Genomic DNA, 22,190 nt, shown 5'->3' with positions numbered 1-22,190 from the left:
CCATCATGCTCCCCATAAGGAGAGTTACTATTCCTGAGTACACATGTGTGCTGACCCTTGAAGGTGAGGTCTCTCCTTTATTGCTCACATCAACCCTAGGAGGAAGGTGTGCTCACCATCCTCATCTTACTGATGAGGATTTTAAACAAGGAAGTGATGTGACCTGATTTATATTGTCAAAGATCCTCTCCAGGTCTTTGCCCAGATCCCTAAAGTCGCTTCCTGCTGTGTGGATAAAGGATCCACAGAAGCAAAAGCAGAAGCAAGGAAAGCAGTTACAGTGTTTGTAATTGTACAGGTTATGAAGTGAGTAGCAAGGAGAAGACAAGGGACTGATGAGAGATGCATGGTGGAGGTGGAAAACACAGGAATTCTGATCACTTGGACTGGGGTTAGGAAAATGAAGAACTTGAGGATGTCTCCTGGGTTTTTGAACTGAGCACATGTGGAGCCAACTGCAATGGGTTCAATGGGTGGGATGGAATCAAGAAAGCAGGTGTGGGCAGGTAAGGTCGAGAGGTCTGTGAGTCATCCAGATGGGCTTGCAGGTAGTTTTTTAAGGTCTCCAGTTTTCAGGGGTCACTCTTCCATTTCGATGAACAGCAGTCTGAAACATTCCTCCTCCACTTGACCACACACACATGGATGAGTCATCTTCAATTTCTTTCCCTTGTTTTAATGCCACTCCCTGAAGAATGCTTACTGATTTGTCTAAATCCCTACAGGTCAATTCTTATCATCTTTAGACATTAGTTTATCTTGCTTTGCCTCCAGTGGAACTTTCTACAGCATTTAATGCACAACATCAAAGTTTGCTTTCCCAGAGTTGACACCATGTTCCATCCCATCATTGGTGCATGAGAACCAGGCTCACCTCCTTGTAAGACAATAAGGTGCCCCCGCCACTGTGTGAATGCAGCAAGCCCTGATGAGAAGGCCCATCTCCCATTTCACCACAAGCTCACCAGCACTGGGTATTAACATCTTCGCCAAGTGAAAAGTGAATTATATTTTAATTGGCATTGCAAAATATATCTTTTACAATGCAAAGCACAGTATAAACTCAAGTTCAACACATAAAGTCAGCTGACTTGCACACAGTCTACATGATGACAATGTTTAGGACTGTAGGGATAAAGTGACATTCACTGGGCACTTGCTAAGTACCAGGTACTCTGATAAACACTTTATATACCTCAGTTAGTCCTCAGAGTCACCCTCTGAAGTAGCTGCTGTTATTGTCCTTTTCCAGGCAAGGAAGCAAAGGATGAGAGAGATGAAGAAACTTGCTCTTGGACTTATAGCTACCAGTAACAGAGCCAGGATTGCCCCACTGCTAAGGCTGGCACTTAGACTCTCGGTCCCTCTTCTGCCACTCACATTAGTGTGACGTAGGCATGAGATGTCCTTTCTACTCATCTTTAAAAGGTTGGAAACACACAAGGTTGGGAGACGGAGGAGGGAAAGATGAAGAGGGAAGCAAAGAAGGAAAGAAGAAGGTGAAAGCCCTTGATTAACAGTGAGCTGTGTAAATATTTCATATTCTGATTATTTTCACCGAAGACACTTCTTCAAGTGAATTCTGGGCAAGGCAGTCACTGACTGTGGTTATGGAACCTAAGCCTGATCACTTCCCACTCCTTGCAAGTCTTTGTAAAAAGAACGAGACTGGTCATCCCTTAAGAGCCCATGGAGCTAAATGATGCGTCATGTTTGGGGTCAGTGTCCAGCCCCTACTCTCCTGATTCCCCCTTCCCTTGTCCTGTCCCTGTCACCGGCCAGGCACCAGGTCAGCAGGTCGCTGCAGCAACAACCTGCTGCATGTATGAGCAGAAAACCCTGTGGCTGCTCAGGGTGAAGGCTCAGCAGCCAACAGTGGAACTTCACTGAAGTTGGGGCAAGGTCTTTGGTTTTCTTTAGATCTTGAGTCTGTGTTTATTAACCAATTTCATGCACCAGGGAGTAGAATTCTCAGGGAATGACCACTCTATTACCTGTTCCGCAAAAAAACAGCAGGGAATTTTGCACAATTCTCTCATCGATACATTTAGGATTGATCTGAATTTCAGATGGAGCGGACAATGGCTTCTGTTTTATTTCAAGAGTCGTAGGAAAACATTCCTTCTTCCCCCACACAATTCTTTCTTCCCCAAACCCATCAAAGAAGATTAACTTGCTCCCATCATCAACTCATTCCTTCAGAGTTAGCTCTGACCTCTTTATGAAGACCACTATGAAAATACAAACCCAATGATGGAGATAATCCATTAACTCTCTACATCCTTCTGTGATCGACCATCAGACTGCTAATTTTAATTATTCAATCAATCAGGAGGAAATCACCTTGACTCTCTGTGACTCCATTTTCTCAGCCTGGAGTGGGAATAGCAGTTGTTGTAAAGATTAGATGGCACACCCCACATTCAGGGCACCATGCCTGGTACAAAGTCAACACTGAATCAGTGGCAGGTGGTGATGCTGGTAGGAATGCCAGTAGCAGCAGCAGTAGAAGGAGTTCGTACTGTCTGTGTCAGAAGAGACGAGGAAAGATCAGACCACACTGTACCTGGAAGGGAAAGGTGTGTTCAAAGGAAAGGTAGAAGACAGAGTCACCAACTGGGCCATTTTGCTGAGAGTGATCCTTGTGACCATGTGGTAAACAGAAGGAATGATAATGATACCAACCACCAGCTTAGTATGTGCCAGGTCCCAGGCACCTTGCTTCACACATTGAATTCATGCTCTTTGGATCCTCCTAAGAACTCAGTGAGGTAGGTTCTACTAATATCCTCCATTTATGATTGAGGAAACTGAGGCTCAGAGAATGAGGCAACAGAGCCAGGAGCCAAACCATCCTTGTCTGCCCCCAAAGCCCGGGTAGTGAACTCTGCACTGCCCCCCTGGGAAGCGTATTGGTTTTGAGCAGCCCATTCTGCACCCCCTTCACATAGAGGAGGCTGAGAGGCGGGGGAAGGGGAGCACACTCAGCTCTTCTCTTTTCAAGGTCTGGAGATCATGGCCTTGCAGCAAGCAGACAAGCCCCAGGCCAGGCAGAGCCAGCCCTGCTATCTCCTTTATTTCATCAGGCTGCCGGCAGCCAAGCACAGGAAATTAATAGCAACTCATAGATCACAGAGCGAGGCACCAAGTGATCTCAGACAGAATCTGTCCCCCTTCCCTCCCCCTTCTCTTTCCTGCAAGAAGTTGGCTCTTAGCAATTGGCTGCTGAACTTCTGCAGGGAGCCAAACTGTTCTAGTTGTCAGTACCCCAGAGGCAAATAAGGAGGCTCTGCCCTCAGAGGGCTCAGAGTCTGGGGAGCAGGCCCTCACAGTGGCAGCTGTCGTGTGTGTGTGTGTGTGTGTGTGTGTGTGTGTGTGTGTGTGTTGTGCAAGGAGACACAGGAAAGAGTGGTGGCCTCTATGGGACAAACTGAGCTCAGAGGTGAAGGGAAGCCCAACTGTATCTTCACACCTTCTTGCATGGTTGAACTTTGTACCAGGTGCTTGTGTTAAGTATTTTTACAAACAATACATAGGGCAGCAACATCTCCTAGCTGAGGTACCCTGTGAGTGTGGACATTTGCTATTTCTGCTTGCCCAGCATCCCTTCCTCTGAGTTTTGGCTAAATCACCCCCTTTCCTTTCTTTGAAAAGTCTCCTCTTATTCTCTCAGAAGATGGTCAATGATGATGATCAATGACTCCATGTTACTGCAGCCAAGTAGGGGGATGGGTGGTAGCACATGTGACCCAGACTCCTCCATAGGACTTCCTCTCTCTGAGGTCTGATCTTGGTGGGAACCTCACTAGCATGGCAAAAAGCTGGGCTGACTCACCTCCATGGGGATGCCTGAAGAGGTATCCTCTACTTTCTACTCAGTGTGACCTGACTATTCAATTTTCTCTTCAGTTCTGTGAGCTACCCAGAATCCACCTAATAAAGTCCTTTAGTTGTTTTTTAGCCAAAATCCATTTCTGTTACTTAAAACCAAAGAACCCTAGTGAATGCTGCTGTTCTTTGAAGGTCAGATAAAAAGTTGGTTTGAAATCCCATCCTACGCGTGATGCACGATACTCATTCCTACCCACCCTTCTGAGGCTATCTATTACCTCTTGTCTTAATCACCTGCTTCCATTGAATTATTTTAGTTTATAATCTCACCATGCTGTGTGAGTTGTTTGTGCCAATACAAACAAGAAACTCAGCAATTTTTCTGCAATTTCTTTCTTTTCTCCCCCCACCAAGACCCACTTATACAGGGGTGTGTGTGTGTATGTGTGTGTCTTTACTGAAGACAGAAAATTTACAGCACTCATACACAAAAAACGTGCAGTCAAAAATTACACATCCTGGGCTCTCCTGGTGGCACGGTGGTTGAGAGTCCGCCTGCCAATGCAGGGGACACAGGTTCGAGCCCTGGTCCGGGAGGATCCCACATGCCGCGGAGCAACTAGGCCTGTGTGCCGCAACTGCTGAGCCTGCGCTCTGGAGCCCGCGAGTCACAACTACTGAGCCCATGTGCCGCAACTACTGAGGCCCACACGCCTAGAGCCTGAGCTCCTAAACAGGAGAGGCCACCGCAATGAGAGGCCCGCGCACTGCAGCAAAGAGAAGCCCCTGCTCGCCACAGCTAGAGAAGGCTCACGAGCAGCAACGAAGACCCAACAACGAAGACCCAATGCAGCCAAAAATAAATAAATAAATAAATAAATAAATAAATAAATAAATAAAATTACACATCCCTGTTCTTAAAATTTCCACTAATGCAAATTTCAAGTTCCAATATTCCCCTGCTGGGTCCTCTCCCTTCTATTTCCTCTCTTCTTTCAAATTCCCTCATGCAAACTCCCTATTATTTTTATGCAAAAAAATCAGTTCTCTCTTCATCACTTTGTCTCCTGCCAACTTTGTCCTCAGGGTCCCAAGATAGTTTTCCTCCAAAAGAGAATTCTGTGGCCAGGTGTTAACATAGTTCCACCCTATTACAATGATTTCTACAAACAGAATATTAGAATCAGGACAAATGACCTGTTCTAGCTCCTTCCAATAGTAAGAGCAATGATTCTGGGCTCAGGAAGGGTCACAATCCTTCTTTCTACTTTATTCCATGTTGAATTAGATTGGGCAATCATCTTTGCAAGAACTCAGGGCTCTTTCACAGGCCACATTCATTTCTACCCAGAGGCAGAGAGCCCTCTGAGGGAGGGAAGCTGTGGGAATCAGAGCCACAGGGGGGCTGAGGACGTGGCCAGGGACCAGCAGTGATTCTGGACAGGGTAAGTGTCTGGTTAGTGCCTGACTCCTCTCTCTGCTGACTGTTTCCCATGTTAGTTTGTAAGCATAAGCCGATCACTAGACACTCAGCATCCTGAGGATGTAAGATCAACATGGTATTTACTCACCATGGTGCCCACTCGAGCAATGATCTTGGTGGTATCCACATGGTGGGTGCTTGATCAACACCTGCAGAATTAGCATATTCATTCCCCAGAACTCATCCTTCTCACTAATCACTCATTCAATAAACATGTATTAAATTCCTTCTCTGTACCCAGCAATGGGGACAAAAGCAAAATAAAACCCAGCTCCTGTCTACAAGCGTCTAAAAATCTATTGGGGGATCTATAGGAACGAAACAGGCAGTTATTCAAAAGTAGGTAGGTTCTGGGTCATGCGTCCACTTTTCAAATAGCTGTTGAGCATCTTCGATATATCAGGCTTTGTCAATTACTTGAGATTCAAGGGAAATAAGACACATCTCTGAAAAAAAATCTGTGAGTTTTAGTATGTGTTGGGTACCTGGAGGGCAGGGAAAGTGGGCAGGAAAAAATTCACAAGCACCTAACACAATGCCAAACACACAGAATCACCCAGTAAATATTCATTAAATGAATGGTGACTAAAACATAATTACAGAATATGATACATGCCACAGCAGAAGCAAAAGGGTATTGTGGTTAATAGCTTGGAAATCAGAGAACATCTTTAAAAATGTGGTGGCACCTGAATCTTGCCTGAGCAGGAATGTGTGTGGAGTGGAGCATGAGTTTGGTGGGGGTGATGGGGAAAAGTGAGGGATGAAGTTGAAAAAAAAGTCTGGGACTGCATTGCTGATGGCTTTGTATGACATACTAACAACTGAGAAACAATCAGCCCTGTCTTCTAGGCAGGGCTCTGAGCCTCTATGTATCTATGTTTTCACAGCAGAAAGTGGAAGGCACCACTCATCCACTTGATAACAGAGTAGACAAGAACATAGGGTTTAGAAGCAAGCAGACCTGGCTTCAAATCCCAGCTTTGCCACCTTTTTAGTAGTGAGATGCTGGGCAAGTAACTTAACCTCTCTGAACGTCAATAGTTTCATCTCCAAAACAGGAATCATAACACCCGCCCCAGAGGAGTGTTGTAAAAGATCAATAAGCTAATGTACCATAAAATAGAGTGCCTGGTTTAGAGTGCATATTTTTTAAATGGCTGTTTTGTTATCACTATTATAACAATTATTACTACTGTCATTATGTTTGGAATAATGTTGCTTCTCATCCATCCTCTACTGCCTACAAAGAAAGTTAACTGTGAGGCCTACCTTTTCCAGATTGGTCATCTCAACAGAGCAAGTGAATTTAGATCAATCGTTTGATGGGAGGTATGATTACTCACCAAGAGAAATCCTCCAAGAGCATGTGACCCAAGTTCCCTCAATGTACCATAAGGAGACTGAGGCTTGGCCCTGATCCCACAACTGCTGAGAGAGAACTGGGTGAATCCCTGAGTCTCCAGACCTCCATCCGGTACCCCTCTGGGTACAGTTCACTGCCTCCCAGTTTACTCTGTTGCTGTGGAGACAGGGCCAAGATTAAAATCAGCTTCAAATGCCAACCCTCCAATTCCAAGTCCTCCTCACCAAGCCCGCTCTGTAGGGGCTGCTTTCCTCACACTCTCTGCAGCCCCTACAGGCAGCTGCTCAGTGTCTGAGAACAGACTCTGCCCCTGAGCCCTCCTGACCCCTTGAGGAAGACGTGAGAGGCCCCGCTCCACCAGTGTCAGCTTACAGTGGGAACAAGGCCTGGGGACATGGCCAGAGACAGGCCGCCACCAGCAGCGTTACTGCTTCCCCAGGCTCTCATCCCCAGCAGAGACGGCTGCTGCGCTGGCTGGCTGCCCTCCCCACGGCATGGGCTTGTTTCTCACCGGCAGGCCTCAGCAGGTCACTCTGGAGTCAGCCATCCTCTGGCAGGTGCTCAGGCTCCCGTGGCTTCACAGAACTCCCCCCTTGGTCTGGGGTCACTGCTCTCCTCTGGATGAGAAGCCCAAGGGGAGACCCTCAGCAGGATAGGAATAGCTCAGCTTTTCCTGGAGCTCCCCCAGTAGTTCTCCAAACCCTTCCCTGAGGGCTCAAATGGCCTGGACAAGCCAAGCTAAGTGCCAGGCTGCTATTCTGTCCCCTTTGTGAAACTCAAGAACTTGCTATCCCCCAGTCAAATTAAACAATTCCTTATGCAAAAGAGGTTATTTTCTGCATTACAGATCCCTACCCACAGCTGGCCTGACTTACTGATAGCCAAGCTGTAGACTGGCCAAGGCCCCGTGGGAGTCAGCGGCCTAGCCAATGGGACTCTCCTGGACTGGATGGTGACTGGCCAGCTGAACCAATCAGATCCTCCTTCATGCCTTGCTTTATTCCTATATACATATTGGGACCGTCTATGTTCCAGGAACTAGGCAGGGTTCCAGTGATACAAGTGTAGAAGGGGCTTTGTAGATCCTTTTGCCCTTAGTAGGAACTCAATATATGACTCTATGCCTTATCAGTAACTTTGACTGGCTGTCAGATTTTGTGGTGACATATACACGTCTCATTTATAAGGTAGCCGTTACTTTAAACAGACCGATAAATTTATTACGGGGCCTGACTTCAAGAGGAGCAGAAACCAAACCCAATCTGGCTTAAGGAAAAACTAGAATTCGCTGGCTCATATCTTAGAAGGTCAGGACTAGTATGTCCTCAGGAAATCAAACGATGATATCATCTCTCTCACCCTTCCCCCTCCCTCCTCAACCCATATCTCAGCTCCCTGCTTCTCTCCATGTGTTGGATTCATTCTCTCCTAAGATGGAAGAGCTTTATCCACACAGCAGGACACCAGGCAGAAGCAGCTCCAAGCTTCATCAGTCCAGATTAGCAACGCCCAAGGAGAAAGAAGATTTCTCTCTCCCAGAACCCACAAGTAAAATTTCAAGAGAAGGACACGAATAAACCAAACTTGGATCCCGTGGCCACCACTGAGCCAACTGCTATGGCAAGGGAATGAGATACTACGATTGGTCGAGCTTTGGTCACATGACTCCCCTTAGCCCCCCCCAGAACCAGATGCTGTGAAAGAGGAACAGTTCCTGAAAGAAGGGAGTGTGCCCTTTCCACGGGAGAACGGAACAGATGCTGAACAGGATGGAGGGGAGAGGGCAAGGGAGAAATGTCTGTACACCAGAAAGAATAAAAGAAAAAGGCCGTGTTATATAGAAGAAAAAGTAGGGAAGGCATAACCAAAGAGTAGTTAGCTTTAAGTTTGTTTCTAATGGCCAGCTGCTTTAGAATATAGAAAGCATGAATATATTTAAAAATATATAACAGATTGGCAACTTTTATAGGATATATAAATGTGGTGATTCATCACAGAGCTTATTCCCAAGGGGACAGAGGACAAACCAAATATCTTTTGGGGGGAGTAGGAGAATCCACATCTTTTGAGTATCTGCTGGGGTGCTGGGCCTTGTGCCTCCACATTACTCATGAAGCTACAGGGCCATCCTACGAGGCAGGTGCTATTGTTACCCTCCATTTACAGGAGAGGAAAACTGATGCTCAAAGAAGTTTGAAAAAAAAAATCATCTCACTGGAGGCCCCACAGCAAGTAAGCAGTAAGAGCTGGGATGCGAACCCAAGTTTATCTAATTCCAAAGCTTGTGCTCTTTCCACAAGTCCGTTCTGCCAGCCAAAGGCAAAATATAGCCAGATGAAAGGTGGAGGGGCAAACAATGAGTCCCTCTTCTATTTATAGACAGAGAACAAAACGAGACAGCCCCAAAAGGCAGAAGTGCCAAGTAGAGAAACAGCTTTTCCAGGTCCTTCATGAGGACATTCTTTGCTCCCAAAATGGAGATGGCACTCAAAAGTAAGATTACACGTTATGAAGTGTTGGCAACGGCCAGGAGAACGTGCCCAAGAAAGAACAATGGATTCAGCGACCCAGGGGTCACGAGTGGCCTGCAAGAGGCTGCTTCAGTGGAGGAGTGTGTCCGGACCCCATATTTAAAAGGAATTAGAGCAAGTAACTGGTCTAGACATGGAGGCTTCAAAGGCTGACCTCATCATTTGAGAAATGTGGCAATACATGTGAAGATATCTGCATATTTTAAAATTACAGGGAAGCAATGACTGAAGGAGAAGGGTTAAAAATTCAGATTTTGATGAAAACAAGTGTTTACCTTATTTACAGACAGAAAAGTACTAGAAAGAACATGACATTAACAACAGAAATAAAAACCCAAATTAATTTGACCAGCTGAAATCCTAGGCCAGGAACACAGTGAGTCTGAACACAGTTCTTTGTTGGTTTGTCTTCCTGACACTATTTTCCAGTCCTTTCCTGTGGGTGCCAGGTGCAGCCTGTTACCACATAAGGTGCCATATAAAGGGTTCGGCCTCTCTTACACTTTATTCCACTAGATGCAGTAGTTGATTGATTTGGTGTGACTCAAGCCACGTCAGCCAGTCCCTCTCTAGGACTGACATATGGATGTTAGGGAGAACAGTCCTCTCTCTCCACGAGGTTAAGCTGGGATCACACAGCAAGAGACAGGTACAGGCAGCTCCCAGCCTCATCAACCCAGATTAGCTGGGCCCAAGACAAAAGAGGACTTTGCTCACCCAGTATTCACACGTAAAATCCAAGAGAAGGCATGGACCTTGTGAAGGGAGCCCATTTTTAAGAGAATGAGGCCAGCCCAGAGAAGGAGAGAGACAGACAGACAGACAGACAACATCCTTCAAAACTCTGAATTCAACCATATTTCCTCTCCATCCTAGACTCTTCCCCTTTTTTTTAATAGAGTTTGAATTGAGCTTCTGTAGCAACCAAAGTAAAGCTCACTAACATAACTCTCATCCAAGCATCAATTAACAGGATGGGGTGTTCTGTGAATAGAAATGAAAATTATGACCTGCCAGAGCCACTGAGAATGAATATAATTAAAAAAAAAAAAAAAAAAAGACACGGGTCCCTGTCCTCAAGGAGTTCACAGTAGTGGCAAGTTCTTTTGCTCTCCTGCTATAAGTAGGAAACCTCTCAGAAATGTGGGTACTATCAGCGTGTGTGTGGTCGGGGGGATGACAGGAAGAGTCTTATATAGTTGCAATCCTCTTCCAAAAGAAAAATAATAATAGCCAAGCTAATGATTGAACTTGACAAATACACAGAGAAACCAGGGGGGTGGTACACAGAGCTTTGTATTTGAGACACCTCAGTGCCCACGGAGCCCCTCAAGGGGCTTCCAGAAGTCTCTTCTCTCTCACCTATCTGCTGCTCTTTCCTGGGCCTCCCTTGTCCTCTCGGCTGTGAGGGGCCCTCTGCCCTCCTTCCTGAGCGCCCAGAAAACCAGTTCCATTCATTCCCATGAGCAGCTGGAGGGAATCGAATCAGATTCCCTTGAGGAAGAGGCTTCGGGTCCCTTCATCAGAAGCCTAACAAATTTTTCTCTACCTGATAATGCCATCTCTCCTCTTGTAGCACCTCTTCCAGGAGATATTGCTTTACTTTACCAAAAACATTCTCCCAAAGAAGAGGGTTAGAAAAAAGAAGAGAATTGGAGAGGGATGAATACTCAGGATAGTCCTTAGATGTCAGCCCCCTGAGAAGACCACAAAGTGAAGAATTCTGGTCAGTCCCCCCTCCCTGTCACCACAAAACAATGCCAGCTCTTATGCTTGGCACATTGCTTACAAATGATAAAACCACACTTTACACCTAATAGATATCATTTTTTAAAATCCTACTATAAAAGATTTTTTTAACATACATAAAAGACCTACAATAAGGAGAGGTTTTAAATTGATAGATTTCATTGGGTTATAGAATTATTTTCAAACTCAAAGACCCCCTGCTCTGTCTCACATATGTCTCACATAATAAGGATAAAACCTTTCTGGTGGGCCATTTGGCAATGTGTTTCAAAAGCCTTGAAAATGTTCATGTTTTTTGATCCCGCAATTTTAATTCCAGAGCATGGCCTCTCTGAGCCTCAGTTTCCTCATCTCTAAAATGGGGGTGATAATAGTAGCTACCTGATAGGCTGGTTGTGAAGATTAAATGAAATATATGTAATGCCTTAGAATAGTGTCCAGCATATGGTTATATACTATATGTGTTAGCTAAGTAAGTGATCATAGATAGGAGTAGAAATACATCTCAGTATTATTTCAATAAGCAAAATTTTAGAAAAATGTCTAATAATAGGTAATAGGCTAAAAATAATTATGGTGCATACATAAGATGGAAAACTACATAGCCACTTTAAAAAATCATGTCAGAGAAGAATATTAATGATTTGGGAGGATGTTCATAACATATTGTTAGGCCAAAGAAAACAAAATAAGGTTTCTTTTTTTTTTTCTTTTTTTTTTTCTGGGGGGGGTGTGGGCCACGCTGTGCAGCTTGTGGGATCTTAGTTCCCTGACCAGGGATCGAACCCACACCCTCAGCAGTGAAAGCGTGAAGTCCTAACCACTGGACCGCCAGGGAATTCCCAAAATCAGGTTTCAAATGGTATATACAGTATGATCCAAATATAAAAATAAAAAATACAGGAAATAGGGGCTTCCCTGGTGGCGCAGTGGTTGAGAGTCTGCCTGCCAATGCGGGGGACGCGGGTTCGAGCCCTGGTCTGGGAGGATCCCACATGCCGTGGAGCAGCTGGGCCCGTGAGCCACAACTACTGAGCCTGCGCGTCTGGAGCTTGTGCTCCGCAACAAGAGAGGCCGCGACAGTGAAAGGCCCGCGCACCGCGATGAAGAGTGGCCCCCCCTGCTCGCCACAATTAGAGAAAGCCCGCTCACAGAAACGAAGACCCAACACAGCCAAAAATAAATAAATAAATAAAATTACAAAAAAAAAAAAAAAAAAATACAGGAAATACTTCAAAGTGCTACTGGCAAGTATCTCTAAGTTGATTGTTCAGGCTTGCCTGCACACTGGAATCATCTCTGAAATTTAAAAAAACACTAAGGATACAGGACCCATCCACAGTAATGTTGATTTAATTGGCCTGGGATGTTGTTGCCTGGGCCTCAGGATTTTTATTTTCTTCTGTGTGCTTGCTTTTTTCCTGCAAATTTTTTCCCCGAAATTTTCTAATATAAACATGTATCCCTTTTATAATTAGAAATTAAAACCATAAATGCTATCTAAAAATATTTCAGTTACTCCCGTGAGTAGCTAGCTGACTAAGCAGCTATGCCAGTCCCTGATTTACCAGGTTGTTTTCTTCCAGGGAGGGCTGGGATGGGAAAGCTAGGGGAGCTGGAGTTGGCAGAAGACTGAGAGGAGGCAGATTCAGAGCATGAGTCAACTGCCCTGCAGAACAGACCTGGGAGGGGGCACTTGATGGCGGTGGGGGGGTCCCCAAGGTGAGGATGCTGGACACTTGAGGGGCCGGAGCAGGAGACAAAGAGCCCATGGCCAGCTTCGCTAGCTGAGCGATTGTGCGCAGACTGCTCTGTTATTTATGGCCCTTCCTGTCTGAGGCCTTGCTCGGTGCCCATCGTGATACTGGGGTTTCATTTATGTATGTCAGAATCATGCTTTCTCTTTTTCAGCATAGGCTCTTGGTAAGCGCTGAAAGTAGAGGACACAACAAGGAGAGAGGAAGCAAAGGAAGGTCCACAGCTGCTAAAAAAAAATGAAACTGACAAAAAGTCCAGGGCTACTGGTATTTTTTTCTCTCTGTGTCTAATATTAAACGTTTTGGGTCTGATGATTGAGCTTCCTCAGCCAGTATAGCATTTTTTTTTTTCCATTCATTCAGCAAGTCCTTATTGAACTCTTACTATGTGCCAAGCCCTGTGCCAAGTACTTTTCATCATGTAATTCTTATCTAGAGCTTTAAACAAATGACCCAGGTGCTGTGGTTAGCTTGCCTTGTACAGATGAAGGATTTGAAGCTCAGGGAAGTTAATGGCCTAAAATCGCCCAGCCAATGTTACTCATCACCGTCATCATCAGAATGGATGGCTACCATTTATTGAGCGCCTCCTATGTGCCAGGCACTATACTAAGAACTTTATACTCATTTTTCATTAACCAGCCCACTCCCTTACCCCATTCCACCTCCACCCCGCCCCCCAACAATAGCCCTATGAGACAGTGGTTATTATTATCCCCAATTTACAGGAAAGTAGGCACATAGAGGGAAATTTACCCAGCTTTTAGGCAACAGCAAAGGATTTATATCCAAAAGTGTCAAACTCTTGGGCTCTTATTCTTAAGCCCTAAGTTATGCTGCTTCCACAATTTAGTGACCAAGCTTCAGAAGTCAGGCCAGGTTTGATGCCCTTAGTAGGCAGTATATTAAATGTCCATCGACAGATGAATGGATAAAGAAGATGTGGCACATATATACAGTGGAATATTACTCAGCCATAAAAAGAAATGAAATTGAGTTATTTGCAGTGAGGTAGATGGACCTAGAGTCTGTCATACAGAGTGAAGTAAGTCAGAAAGAGAAAAACAAATACCGTATGCTAACACATATATATGAAATCTTTAAAAAAAAAAATGGTACTGATGAACCTAGTGGCAGGGCAGGAATAAAGACGTAGACATAGAGAATGGACTTGAGGACACAGTGGGGAGGGGGAAGCTGGGGCGAAGTGAGAGTAGCATCGACATATATACACTACCAAATGTAAAATAGCTAGTGGGAAGCAGCCACATAGCACAGGGAGATCAGCTTGGTGCTTTGCTACGACCAGAGGGGTGGGATAGGGAGGGTGGGAGGGAGGCTCAAAAGGGAGGGGATATGGGGATATATGTATGCATATGGCTGATTCACTTTGTTGTACAACAGAAACTAACACAGTACTGTAAAGCAATTATACTCCAATAAAGATCTATTAAAAAATAAATAAATAAAGATACATCAATTAAAGATGTTCACCTGTCTTGGCCTGTTCTCAGTACCTAAGACTGTTACATCCTACAAGCCAATAGTGTGAGAAGCTGGAAATCTACTCCAATCTAATGTGCTTTTTTTTAAAAAAAACTCTAATTCTCCTTTTAACTACTATTTCAGGCATGTGCCCATTATCATCCAAAAAGCCGTGGCAGAAGAGAATTACGGGAAGATGAAAGAGAAGGCAAGAAAAGGGCACCTGCTGGTTGCCACCGTGAAATGTTCACAGGAAGCAGAAGACAGCCATTAGCATTCAGTTTAATGGTGTGTTTAGCCCCATCCATAACTGGAAGTGTGTTTACTGCTTCATATTTCCTTTGTGAGAGGGAGCCACAAATCTCATTCTCCATATTGAGAGCAAGTTAATGGTTCAAATTATGCATCCACTCACACTGTTCCTCAGCCAAAGAACGGGGCAATCAGAGTTCCCCGGTTACCCCAGGCTATGCAAGCAGATACCTCGAATCCTGGTCCCCAGTGGTTACTGATGATCCAGAACTGCTAGGGATGTGGCCCAGAGTACCACCACACTGAAACTGAAATGGGGTCACGTCAAAGCCCCAGGAACACTTCATCCCAATGCTTTCCATTTAAATGGCACTTTAAAAGCTGTTTATCTACCCAGCACCCTGCAGTGTTGTCAAGCTCCACTGCCCACACACTGCAAATGGAGATACTGAGATAAAGGTACACCACCTGCAATGTGAATCGGCCCCTTCCAAGGAGGAAGTGGAAAGGTTCCTAACCATGAGGAATTTGCTAACCCCCTCCTGACCTTCTTCTGCTGCTCCGGTGGTCCTCAAGCTTGGAAACCTATCAGAACCACTTGCGAAGCTCCACCTCCATCCAAGATCAAGAGCATCAAAGTCTTTGGGGGTCAGACCAGGCATCTCTAGCTCATGAATGCTCCTCAGGTAATTCAGATGTGCAACAGGGAGTAAGAACCACAGCTCCCATCCCTCCATGGTCTCCACTGCCCCTGACTTATACATCTAGCATTTCACTCCCTCTGCCAAACAGACATCTTCATGAAGCCAGAGTTTCCGGAAGACAGTGTGGTTTGGTGGTAAGCATGTTGCTGCTGAGGGCCGGCTGGCCTGGGTTTGAATCCCAGCTCTGCCACGACCTGGCTATGGGCAAGTAACTCAAACATACTGGGCTGCAATCGTCTCATCTGCAGAACCAGGATGGGAATAGTGGCTGCCTTAGAGGGCTGTCAAGAGCATAAAGTTCCAGCACACACTTAGTGTTCAGTAAATGACAGCCATCACCACAGGTAACCGCGATCTAAGCCATTTCTTATGGAAAATGAGGGGAAGGAGGGCTGTCCTGGCCCAGTGGGTCTCCATTGTGGGCAAATGAAGCAACGCCCAACTTTATATTCTCAAAGCACAGTTTTCAGCACGCAGTGGGAGGATGGATTTTCCCCTTGTTTAGAGAGAGGCCTGACAGCAGCAACAAGGACCTCAGACTGTGTATTTGAACACAGTCTGAACAACCCTGCCCTTCTTTTTTCAGGTTCTGAAAATACTGAGGCTGGGTATTCAAAACACCCAGATGTAAACTGGGGGAAAAAAACAAACAAAAATGAAAAACCACCAATTAACTGGTTTGGGGCAACACAGATAGATTCAGATAACTGCCCTGATTTTCCAGTTTCCACATAGGCATATAGGTTCCTCACAGACAATAACAAATATGCATTGAGTGCTTACTGTATACCAGAGCCAAATTGTTCCCTTCCACACGTTGTCTCATTTAATTCTCACAATAGGCCCCTAAGACAGATGCTATTTTAAGTAAGCGACCAAGGCTCAAAGAGGTTATATGATTTATCCAAGGTTACACAGTAAGTGGCAAACTTGGGACCTAAAATCTACAAGCCCCAATCTTAAACAATATACTGTTTCCCCTCCCAGGTTTCTGTTGGGCAGAGTAAATACATGGTGATCACCCCTTGACCAGTGGGCTGCAAAGGCTTACCTGCAACCAGGCGCCAATCCCCAAAATCCAGCTCAGCAGCCTGACTGTCACCTACCTCCCCACACTCCCTGCTCCTTTGTTCACTGAAGGGCCTTTGGGAAATAATAACAGCACATTTGCACAGAGGTATTGGAGTCCCACAGAAATATCACATTACCTGAGGACCCCCCCATCATCACGATGTCAGCTTATGAAGCAATATCTCAACCTCTGCTCGCAAGACCCTTCAAAGCTAGTTCCTACCTCTGATTACATTCTATCCTCCAAACAATCCTGTAGGTAGCTGTGTTCCCATTGCAAAGAAAAGACAAATGCAAGAAGGAGTGAAAAACTAAGGACAGAAAAGAAGCCAAGCACTCTGCCTCCTAGTTGTTCTCTCTCTCTTCTTTTTTTTCTTTGCCTCTGTTGTACATCTTTAGGGAGGTGATATCATATATTGTAAGAATGGCAAAGAGACAGCGCATGTACCACTACCACCAGACATCCCACCTCACCCCTTGCAGACATTACTAACTGATCTCAGCACTCTTCCCACTAAGTCAGGAAACTGCTTCAAAATTCTTCTAGCTAAAGGGCTCCTGGAAGCAACCGCCAATCAATTAATGCTGGCACTGCAGATAAAGCATATTCTATTCCTGGCATAGTGATTAAGAGCCTATATACTTTGTCAAACCCATATTAGAATCCCAGCTCTGACTGTGTGACCAGGAACATGTTACTTAACCAGTCTGAGCTTTAGTTTTCTTATCAGTAAAATAAAGATTGTTATACTTCCTTGAGAGAACTATCATTAAGAGGAGAAATGCCTATACATCTCTGGGCTCCTTGCCTGGCGCAGAGAGAGTCCTCGGTAGATGTTATATATCCATCCCCTTCCTTAATGAACATTTTTTGAGCATTACCATGTACTACCCTGCCAGGAGCTGGAACTACAGGAATGAACAAGTTAGATAAGGTTCCTGATCTCATGGCACATTCTAGTGGAAAGAGCAGGGTTTTTTGTAAATAATTGCTTATCAAATAATTTCAGCTTGTGATAAGTGGTATGAAAGAATAGGGCTGAGTGATGAGATAAAGAACATCAGGATGGGGTGGGCAGCAACATGGGGGGAGTCTCAGACACTACAGAAAGTCTCACCACTCTCAAGTGCCAGCCCTTGAGTCCCTGGCAGAGGAAAAAAAAGTGGAAATGGGACCAAGTGGTATTTTGAAGCACTGTGATGGTAAAGGAGGCAGGTTATTCATGGTGCCTCTCCCCCGCCCTCCGGCCCTCTCCTGTTTGATTAACTCTAGCCCCAGGATGAGAGAAATAGAACACTCAGTGCTGTATTCATGTGCTCTGATGAAGTCCCTTTTAAGTCCCGGCTAATCTGTTGCAATCAGCCTGCAATCTGCAGTGCAGACCCAGCTACCCCAGCAAATCAGCCCTGGCCCCCAGGAAGCCAGCCTGGCACATGACCCCCTTCCTCTCTCATCCCCCCTCCCCCTTCCCTGCTCCCACCTCTACAAGTTCCTCTCTCCACTTTCTCTTACCCTCCTCCTCTACTTCCCCATGCCTGTGGGTGCACAGCTCTCTGGGGCTCTGCAGCCCCCTTGACAACTACTCGCTGCAGGATTGGATTTCATTCCCAGGTATGGGCTTGGCAGCCCGAGACAGAGATAAGAATCAATGCCCAAGAAAGGGACATCTTAGGGAGATGTAGGTCTGGGGGCCACCAAAGGATGACCCTAAAGATATGTGTTCATTCAAAGGAAGGCATAACCAGATAATAATCACCTGCATGTGTGTGACGCTTGACAAGTCATTTTCATAGTATCTTTCTTCCAGCAACCTTGAGAGGCTTTAGGCAGGTGGGGAAACTAGAAGCTTAACAGTACCAAGTCTTGCTCAGGGCTTTTCAGCTGGTCAGTGGAAGAGCCAGGACCAAAACCTGTTTTGTTTTGTTTTTTAAACAATCCCTTCCCCAACACACACACACTCAAAGATCCAGAGTTTTCTCCCGCTGCATCAGTCAGGGTTCTCAAGGAATTAGTTCACATGATTGTGGAGGCTGGCAGGTACAAAATCTCTAGGGCAAGCCAGCAGGCTGGAAATTTAGGTAAGAGCTGACGTTATAGTCTTGACTTTGACATCCATAAGGCAGGCCACGCAGATTAGAAACTCGGGGAGGATTTCTATGTTACAGTCTTGAGGCAGAATTCCTTCTTCTCTGGAGAACTTCAACTGATTGGATAAGGCTTGCTCATATTATGGAGGGTAGTCTGCTTTCCTTAAAGTCAACCAATTGTAAATGGTAATCACATCTACAAAATACCTTCACAGCAGCAACATCTAGACTGGTGTTTGACCAAACAACTGGGCGTCATAGCCTAGCCAAATTTACCATAAAAAATTCCCCATCACATTCTCGTTGGATCATTTTCATGCATCATTTCACTTAATCCTCACACTAACCTATGAGGGGGCTGCTTTCCATTTTACAGATGAGGAAACCAAAGAGATATTTCTTTATCTCAAAGAGATAAAGTCACTTACCAGGTCTCTCACACAGCTCAGGTGACTAAGCCAGGAGACCACCTCCCATTACAGAGACTTCTCAGGATCCCAATTTATCCCTAAGGAAGGCAACAGTTTATACCTAATGTCAGATAACTATAAAATAATGAGACTTGTGTTTGGCATAAACATATCAGAATTTATACACAATGTAGTGAAGTGATCCTGAAAGGCATTCAAGCAATGCTTCACTTATTTATAGATGCCTCTCTGGGCCTTCTTCAAGACATTTAAGGGATACACAGAGACTGTCTGGAAGAATACATACAAAACCTGGAAGGAGAGCTGGGTGGCCGGGGAACAAGGATGGGAAACTGGCTTTTCACCGCTTATCCTATAGCGCCCTTTGAAATGTGAACCACGCAAATGTGTTGGTTACTCAATTAATGAAATTAAAAATAAATAAGTAAAAAACACAACAAAAAAATTTTAAATGAGCCTACAAGGACCTCAGCCTCATGACTGCATACTTGCACTTCGCTCTAGACACAGAAAAAAGCATGAGGCAGGCAGCTGTGCCAGCCAGCCTGTTCAACACTCAGCTCTCAGTGACTCTGGCTTCTTCCAAAAATCAGAACCACTCTTAAAGAATGAGGATTTGCCACCAGTGAGGATATTCAAAGAATCTGCTTCAGGCTCTGAAAACAATTCCAAGAGGAGTTTGAAAATCCTTTTGAGCAAAAGCAGTATCGTTGGAAAAAGTGTGCATCACCCCCAAGGTGACGCTTTGAAGGACAAGAATTCACTGGGCTGTGTAAATTCAAGTTCCATTCTTTTGCTTTTCTTTTTTTTCTTCCTTTTTTTTTTTTTTTAATCTGTCACACTACAGTCTTCAAGTACCTGATCAAGTACCACATGAAAGAATTAGTCCAGAATTGCAAAATCAAATCCCTTCAGGCAGGAGGTATAAATATTTGAAGCTCTCAGGGAATATGATAACAGGGACTTGTGGAGACCACAGGGAAAAGACCCTGCCTGCCCGCCTGAAGCACCCATGATCGACTATTTAAAACAGTGTGCTGGGCAATGATCTCATTTCGGACCAGATTTGGCCATAGTCTACCATTTTACCTCCAATGAACTAAGGATTTCTCTTTATGGACACGAGAGAACTGAAGCCAGCAGAGAGTTACAAGGAGGAAGATTACAAGGAGGTTACAAGTTACAAGATTACAAGGAGGTTACAAGTTACAAGTTACAAGGAGGAAGATCGCTGTAAGGACTAATAAGTTTAAAAAGGAGACAGCAGGCCCAAAATGGAGCCACTTATGCTAATCCCAAGTCACCAAACGGAGACATAATACCTAACTTAATTACAGTTTCAACCTCTTCCAGGAGTGGGATCTTAAACCAGTCAACTTGGAATTACCTGGTTAGCACTAATGAGTTAATCTGCCTGATAGACTCTTGCTGTCCCATAAAGGAAGGTGATTTGGGGGGCTTCCCTGGAGGCGCAGTGGTTGAGAGTCCGCCTGCCGATGCAGGGGACACGGGTTCGAGCCCTGGTCTGGGAGGATCCCACATGCCGCGGAGCAACTGGGCCCGTGAGTCACAATTACTGAGCCTGCGTGTCTGGAGCCTGTGCTCCGCAACAAGAGAGGCCGCGATAGTGAGAGGCCCGCGCACCGCGATGAAGAGTGGCCCCCGCTTGCCGCAACTAGAGAAAGCCCTCGCACAGAAACAAAGACCCAACACAGCCATAAAAAAATAAATAAAATTAAAAAAAAAAAAAGGAAGGTGATTTTGCCACAAACAATCCACTCTTTGCTAGTAACTTGTCCTGCCCCCTTCTGCCTATAAAAGTCTTTCATTTTGTACAGCTCTTCAGAGCTCCTTTCTTTGTGCTCGATGGGAAGCTGCTCAATTCATGAATCACAAATAAAGCCAATAAGATTTTAAAAATTTATTCAGTTGAATTCCTGCTTAAGGATTGGATCATGTGATCCAGGCCTGTGCAATCATTGTCATTTTATCCCAGGGGGCCACAGTGATTGGTTCAGGGATGTGCACATGACATAAGGTGGTGCAATCAGAGTGAGTACAGGTACATATATGGTAGTTTCAGGAAAACAACCCTCTTTTCCACTAGACTTGGACATGGAAGATGTAGACATAGAGATGCTGGCAGCCATTTTGCCACCATATTGAGCCTAAAAATGAAGAATACCTAGAGGACAGAGAATGTAAGAGATGGAGAGAGACTGGGTCTAGAGCCTCCAGATCAAACTTTCTCTGCATTTTTCTGTTATGTAAGATAATATACTATTTTGCTAAAGTCATCTTGAGTTCTGTTTTCTCTCATTTATCACCAAAATAGTTCTAATGAATATATGTGCCAGTAGTAACGTGTTCCTTTGGGTTTGAGAATTGAGAGATTCTAAATCTTCCAAAATTCCCCATGAAGATGCAAACACTTTGGGGAGGGAGACTGATAGAAGGGGAAGAATCTAAGATTTATAAAGATGGCAGGGGCTTCAGTAATTTCCTTTTCAAAAAGCCCAGTGACTTTCAAGTTTTATTTCAACAACAAAATGCTTTTTCAGAGGATGTCATGCACAGAATCCTAGATAGACATGAAGCTATCTTTTCCTGCTCATTCCACTCTGGTTGCACAAGTTCAGTGGGAGTGCCATTAGGCCTTTCCACATGCTGTTTCTACCATCTAAAGACTTTTCCTACTCACCGTTTTCCCCCACTCACCCTAAGCCAGTTCACTAAATAAACTATCAACCTCTGGATAATTCAGATTAAACGTCACGTCCACTGAGATGCCTTCTCTGAAGTGTGAGGTTGGGCACCCTGCTAACATGCTCCCATATCACCCTTTACACCCCACTACAGCACATAGAACATGGTGAGTTGCAAACTCACATCTTTATCTGCCTGCCCACCTGGAATTTGGCTCTGAGGGTACCGATTGTGTCTTGCACACTTCCATGTATGACATATATCATGCCCAGAGGTATTTGATAAATGGATGAGTGAATAAATGGATGAATGTGATCTTGTGCCCCCAGGAAGCACAAGATCTTCTTTGCAGGGGGCAAAGATCTTCTTCAGATCAAAGCTCATGTTTTAACCTCAGCTCAGAGGCTGAGTTACAGAAGTCACAATTAAGAGCAGTCTTCCCCACTTGCCCACAAACTGTCCTTCCCCACTCTGCTTTTGACAATTCTACTTGAAAGTTTCATTTCTTTGAGTTAAGGGATAGCAGTCTCTTCTCTAAGCACAAGCATCCTTTGGATGAGTGACATCAAATCCCGTTAGGATGTAAGCTCCATGAAAGCAGGGATTTTCTTGTCTCTGTTTTGTACACTGAATAGTGTCTGCCCGTAATAGGGGCTCTATAAACCTTTGTTAATAAATACATGAATCAGAGAGCATTCAAGTTTGAGGGAACTTAGAGAACAGATTGTTCAATGAT

The sequence above is a fragment of the Eubalaena glacialis genome, chromosome 4 (genome assembly GCF_028564815.1).
Source record: "Eubalaena glacialis isolate mEubGla1 chromosome 4, mEubGla1.1.hap2.+ XY, whole genome shotgun sequence".
Classification (NCBI taxonomy): Eukaryota; Metazoa; Chordata; class Mammalia; order Artiodactyla; family Balaenidae; genus Eubalaena; species Eubalaena glacialis.
Note: the sequence above shows the minus strand (reverse complement) of the source record.